Below are 7,394 nucleotides of genomic sequence, written 5' to 3' on the forward strand. Positions count from 1 at the left end.
TAATGTTGAGACTCTGTCACCAATGCCAATTTTCTTTCCCTCACAAGAAATCACCTTTGCAATGCCTCCATGTTCTCTCCTGCCAGTTAACCTCAACCACCTTAGAAAAGTTCTAGGGACTTTGAATTTCTAAAAGGAAGAAGTTTAGAGTTCAATTGATCACTTTACCTCACTGAGTTTTCTTGTCCTTGATTATAGGATACCTACCTTCATATCAGAGGCTAGCTCTGCAAAGGAGGGGTTATTTTGAGGCAGACTCTTCACTAAGCCACAAAAGGTACTGTTACTCAGGCATCAAACTTGAGCTGTCTAATCCCATATCCCAGGATCTTGACAATTTTACATATCACCTTTTAAGAATAAATTAGTTTACTTTCTTAAAACTCTATCTCAACCACACAGACTTTACTACTACTTTTATTCTATCTCTTATCAAAATCTAATTTTATATGCCCTGGATTCCCCTTTGGAGTAACTTTATTAAGGCTCTGAGGCCTTCAACTTCTTTTTAGGCCTCTACAATAGTTGTCTTCTATGTACGATAAATGTGTGAAATTTGACAGAGCTATTCTGGTAAAAAAAAAAAAAAAAAAAAAAAACTATTTCTGAGGCCTAGTTAGCAGTATCTATTTTGAAGTCTTCTTAAGGAGCAAACTTAATTCCCTCTACCTACAGATTATCTTCCTGGCTCTTCTAGTTTCTCCATCTGCCTTATATCTATATGACACTTTCTTGGACATCCAAATCTGTAAAGTGCAATGGAAGTTTCCTTCACTGAGGAACAACAGATCTGCCTGATAATACTCATTCCTCAGCAGAAAAGAGTAATGGTGACTTTTCATTTCTCATGAATGGCTCCTATTGTGACAGTGGTGGGATGCATATGCTGCTGGTTATGGCACTGATTTTGTGACTTAGCATCAACGCTAAGGGATTTACTTGTTTTTCAACATCAATTGAGTCCCAAGGGAGACTTCTGAACAAATTTCCCAACATAGGGGATACATTCCCTTTGTTGCTTTTCCTTGAGGAATAACTCTTTCATTGTTCATTCCACATATAATGCTATTGATTAAGCTGAGTTGATGCAGTGCTGATGAAGTGATGTTCAAAGTTCTGAGAAGTTCATTCAGAATTTGAAAGGTCAGAAAATGTGAGTTTTCTCAAGGAAGTCTAGATGCCATTTGCTTTTTATTTTTCATAAAACCTAGTATTTCCATTTCAATACACACGCAAATTAGAAATTAAAATAGTTTCAAAAGGTTTTTAAACAAATTCATGAACATAGATCCAGGATGTTCTATTAGGAAAACAAAGATGCTTACTGAGCAAATCCCTGATGCTGCAAAATTGACTGGGATATAGTTGCAGCCTTTCATAAGTGTTTTTGAATAAATGAGCTTCCATCCTCCAAGTACATGATACTTGGAACCCTTATCAGAGCCTTCAGATTTGTTTTTCTGTAAATGAAATATACTCTCTCCTCAGCCTCTATAAAATTATATTTCTGTCTCCACTAAATGATTTTTAAAATCTTTTTTCCCAGATTAATATCAAGTTACTCTGATGATTCCAAAATATATCCTTGTGTAATCACTCATAACTCAGCAATACTTGGCAGGGCAAGAAAAGAACTAGAAATGGACAGACGTTTCCTCTATCTTCCAGGGAAATCAAAAGGTAGAAAGAGGTAATCAGACAACCAGGCCCCATCTCCAGAGTCTGGGGTGAGATTCAGCTATATGCATTTTTTAATAATTGCTTTTATTGAAGTATAATATATATTGAAAAAACTCAACTCATGTGTGTATCAGAATTAATCATTATTAAAAAAACAAAATTGTGTCACATGTAAAGCACACATAAAGACATAGGATATAACCAGCCCCCAAGAAATAGCTGCTCATATGCCCACTTAATCTCTACCCCACCCCCACCTTCCAAAAAAGAAACATTATCCTGAATTCTAGCATCAAAGATTCTTTGCCAATTTTCAATTTTTTAATTATATTTTAGAGACAGGGAGGGGAAAAGGAAGAGAGGAAAAATCTTAAGCAAGCTCCACTCCCAGCATAGAGCCCCACGTGGGGTTCAGTCTCACAACCCTGAGATCATGGCCTAAGCCGAAATCAAGAGTTGGACACTTAACCGACTAAGCCACTCAGATACCCCTGCCTATTTTCAAACTTAAATTAATGGAATTAGACATTTATCCAAAATTATATATGTGAGAATCATCCTTTCTGAGTATAACAGTACTTCATATTAATTTGTTACAATAATGCATTGAATAAATATACCACATGTATTTATTCATTCTACTGATGGCACTTGGGGTTGTTTCAAATTTAAAGCTAATATAAGCAATGCTGCTATGACCTTTTTGTATTTGTGTCTGGTGCAAAGGGGGATGCACTTCTATTGCTAACTACTTTGCAATAGGATTGCTGGGTATTATGTTTGTATTTATTCTGCTTTATAAGTTACTGTCAAAAAGATTTCCAAAGGAGTTATACCTACCTATAGACATTCCCTCTAGCAGTATTTGAGAATTCTAGTTTTTCTGCAACCTCATCAAACCTAAGTACTATCAGCCTTTCAATTTTAACCATTCTAGTAGATGTAAGTGGTATCTTTTCTGGTTTTAATTTTCATTTTATTAAATTCTAATAGGAGTGAGCAGCTTTTCATGTTTATTGATTTGGATATCCTATCCTATCTAATCTAAACTACTTATTCAAGTCTTTGTTCATTCTTTTCCTAGCAGATTTTTTTTTAATTGATTTGTAGAAGTTCTTTAAATAAGCTCTATATAAATAGATTGTTAGTTATATCTGTGGCAAATTTTATTTTCCATTCTGGAGCTAACATTCTCAGTGGTGTCTGATTAATAAATTACTTAATTTAAAAAAATTTAAAAAATAAATTAATTATAATGAAGTCCAGGGAGGAACTAAGATGGTAGTGGAGTAGGAGGATCCTAGACTGGTCTTGTGCATGGAACACAAAGAGATAACTATCAAATCATCCTAAAGACCCCCAGAGATCAGCCTGAAGACTGACAGAACAAACTCTACAACTAAAGGGAGAGAAGAAGCCTCATCAAAGAGGGTAGGGAGGATGGAGACGTGGTTTGGGGCAGAAAGGGACCATGGCTGCTGTGGAGAGGGAGTCAAGGTCGCAGAAGCAGAGAGAGAGCCAGAGGAGGGCACAGGGAAGGGAACCCACAAGGAGAACATTTCCCCAAAGCCATTTGCTGGGAAAAAGAGAGGGCTGATTTTTATGAGTTTTTGCAGCCAGCAGAGCTTCAAGCCCAGAGTTTGAAAGATCAGTGGGCTTGGCTGGCCTAGAGCCATCCGGGTGCTGCCCTGCTCCCGGAGAGAGGGCAGGCAAACACCTGGAGCGGGGCATAAACCGGCATGGGAACAGCCACCTGAAGACTGTCATAGCAGAGGGCGCAGGGATGCTTCACCCTCCTTGGAGGGGATGCAGCTCTGAGGTAGCTCCTGGAGAAGCCCTCTGGGCTTGCACAAGCCCGCGGGCACCAGTCTCTCCCCGCCCTCAGCAGAAGCACAGATGCACCAACAGGAGGCAGCACTGGGCCAGCACAGGCTGCCTTACTTGCTTCCAGGAAACCCCACTTCCCCCTGCACCCTGGTGAGAAGACTTTTGAGCTCAAGCTGGTCTCAGTCCCAGCGCAGCGAAACCCTCCCCCAGAAGGCCAGCGCAGGTCCCTGCCCACTTTAGGTCTCTAACCCTGGAGTTTGAAAAGTTTGCAAGCTGGGCTGGCCTAGAACCCGCAGGGCACTGCGCCCCTCCTGGTCAGGAAGCAGGCCAACAACCCCGGGCGCATGGCCTGGAAACAGCTTTCTGGAAAAGGCCCGGGACACTCTGTTTTTCTCAGGGTGCATTCCTGAGAGGCAGCGGGTGGGGAGCCTGCTCTCTGGGCACAAGGAGGTGATCAGGGCCATAGTGCTCCACTGCCCTGGGGCAGAAAGCAGGACAGGGAGGACTGGGGCTGCCTTAACCTGCTGAAGCCAAGTCCCACACCCTTGTCCAGGGGTGCTGCCCTCTGTCAAGCTTGCTTCAGTCCCAGTGGGGCAGGCCCCTGGCCCAGAAGAGCCAGCATGAGCCCCCGCACAGACCGCATCCTCTGCCTAGAGAGTTCTGCGCCACCACAGTGCTAGCACCAGGAGGGTCAGGAACCATTTCACAGAGCAGAGCACACCTAGTTCAAACTCGCCACACTCAGGCAGGGACCAAACACTGCACATGCAGCCAGGAGAGCCTCTGCAGGTGACAGGCCCGAAGGCCAGAGCAGCCAAACCACAGTAGCAGAGGGCATGCAGCACACACCAGAGATGCTCACTCAAGTGCCAGACACTGGGCACCACTACCCTCTTCTTCATAAAGACATTCTCTCCAGAGTGGAAAGCAACTGGACTTTCCTTGCACCCAGAAGAAGGCAGAAACTTAGACAAAAATGCCAAGACCAAGGAATTCATCCCAAATGAAAGAACAAGATCAAGTCATGGTCAGAGATTTAAGCTTGACAGATAAAAGTAGCAGGCCTGATGGAGAATTTAAAGCAACAATCCTAAGGATGCTCACTGGGATTAAGAAAAGGTTGGAGGATTTCAGGGAGGCCCTTACCACAGGGTTAAAAGAGTTAAAAAAAAAAAGTTAGAAATGAAAAATATAATAACTGAGGTGGGAAACAGGCTTGATGCAATGAACATGAGGATGGAAGGAGCAGATCTCTCCACAGACACTTGGCAAGCCAGAAGGGAGGGCATGATTTTTCAACATGTTGAATGGGAAGAAAACTCTGATCGCAAATGGTAAGAATCTAATTTTTTTATGGGTGAGTAATATTCCATTGTCTATATATACCACATTTTCTTTATCCATTCATCTGTCGACAGACATCTGGGCTCCTTCCACAGTTTGGCTATTGTGGCTATTGTTGGCTACTATGAACACTGGGGTGCAGGTGCCCCTTCTGATCACTATGTTTGTATCCTTTGGGTAAAAACCTAGTAAAGCAGTTGCTGGCTCATAGGGTAGCTCAATTTTTCACTTTTGGGAGAACCTCCATATTGTTTTCCACACAAATGTGGCAATTAAGAAACAAAACAGGATCATAAAGAAAGGAGGGAAACATATAGTAAGATGAAAACAGAGAGGGAGACAAACCACAAGAGACTTAACTGAGTCAGGAAACAAACTGAGTGTTGCTAGAGGGGAGGTCGGTGGGGGGATGGGATAGCTAGGTGACGGTCACTAAGGAGGGTACTTGATAGAATGAGCACTGGGTATTATATGCAACTGATGAATCACTGAACTCTACCTCTGAAACTAATAATACACTATATGTTATTGAATATAAATTTTAAAAAATAAAGAATGAGAAATACTCTGTAGTCAAGAAGGCTCTACTGAGTAAGGGAACCATTTAGAACCCAAGGAGAGATCAAAAGTTTCCCAAACAAGCACTAAAGGAGTTTGTGACTACTAAACCAGATCTTAATTATTATTGTCAAATGGATTTCTTGTAAGATGTCATTTCCCATTCTATTCTTTTTTGGATGGTAATTATTATATACAATGCCATCTTTTTCTGTTTTGTAGGATCTACTTATTTTTCTGTTACCTAATAAAATTTTTCTCTATATATATTTAAAAAAATTATAGTGAAGCCCAAAATATCAATATTTCCTTTCTTGATTGGTTGCTTTCTGTGTCCTATTTATTAAATACTTTTCTACCTGAAGTTCATAATCATGTGTTATCTTTTTGAATTTTCATTGGTTTTATGTTCACATTTAGATCTACAATCTATCTGGAGTTCATTTTTTAGTATGATCTGTGATAGCATTCAAACTCATTTTTCTCCATATGGGTGTTCAGTTCAGCTAGCAGTATTTATTGGAAAGACTATTTCTTTCCCTGATGATCCTCTGTCACATTTTTACCATATCCATGTGTTCAAATGTGTGAATATACGTTTATAGACTCACTCTGTCCCATGATTTTTTTTGTTTCAACTTTATAACCTACTTATAATATTCCTAATATTACTGTCTTAAGAACTATTTATAGCTTTGGGGCCCCTAGGTGGCTCAGTCAGTTAAGCATCTGACTTTTAGTTTCAGCTCAGGCCATCATCTCAGAATCGTGCTGTGGAGGCTGAGAAAATTAAGGCCATTCCTCTTTAAGTTCGGTGTTAGCACAAGTACAGCCATCCCAGGCCCCTGTGAGTAAGAGCTGAAATTTACATTACTTCAGTTACAGGAAAAAAAAAAAAAAAAAAAAAAAACAGTTTACAACTTAACTCCTAGAAAGTCCCATATTAGAATAAGAACAGAGCCCAAGCCAAGGGCAGGAAGCCCCATATTAGAATAAGAACAGAGCTCAATGCCCTTGAAAGCCCCATATCAGAATGTAAACAGAACTTGAGAAATTCCTCCACCCTTTTTGGAGGTCCCCTAGACCAGCCCATAAAACTCAGCTGAAACCCATCTCGGGGTCCAAGTCCCTGCTCCGCTGTGTCAGGTATACTTGGACCCAAGCTCAAGCTTGTAAATAAACCCTTGTGTGTTTGCATCAGTGTCAGCTCCTTGGTCGTTTCTCGGATTCACAATCTTGGGCACAACAGTGGGATTGATCATTGGGCTCAGCAAGAAGTGGTTCTTTCTTTCCTTCTGCTCCTCTCCCTGCTCGTGTTTTCACTGTCTCTTTCCTCTCAGACAAATAAATAAAATATTAAAAATAAAAAACCTGTACCTTTACAAATTACTCACTACCTGATAGCATAATTCCACCAGTTTTGTTCTTCAAAATTTTCCTGAACTAACCTTGGACCAAAGCACTCCATTTGCATTCTAGAATTCTTTTGCCAATCTCCACCTTTCCCACATATTTGAACTTTGCTTGTGATTTCATTGAATCTGTGGATAAATTGATTGGAAAATTACACCCTTACAATATTGAGTCTTTTGAACCATAAACATATTCTATTTATTTAGGTCTTATTTAATTTCTTTTAACAATGTTTGCAATATTATATGCAGAAAATTTACACATACTTTTTAGAATTATTCTAGTTATTAGAGACTACTATGAATGGCATAACTTGTAAAAAGTGACCTCTTAGTTTCATGTATTAATTCTAACCATTTATTTTATGATTTCTTTCCTGTTTTATACATACAATGTCATTTGTATATAATGATAGTTTTATTTCTTTTTAATCTTTTTAACATTTGTTTCCTTGTTTTACTGCTTTTCTTAAAATACTCAGAAACCATGAGTACAGGCAATGAAAACAGCTACTCTTGCCACTTTCTAGATCACAGAAAGAGTTCACATTTCACAAGTGAATACATTAATAG

The sequence above is a fragment of the Canis lupus genome, chromosome 12 (assembly GCF_048164855.1).
Source record: "Canis lupus baileyi chromosome 12, mCanLup2.hap1, whole genome shotgun sequence".
In the NCBI taxonomy this organism is placed as follows: Eukaryota; Metazoa; Chordata; class Mammalia; order Carnivora; family Canidae; genus Canis; species Canis lupus.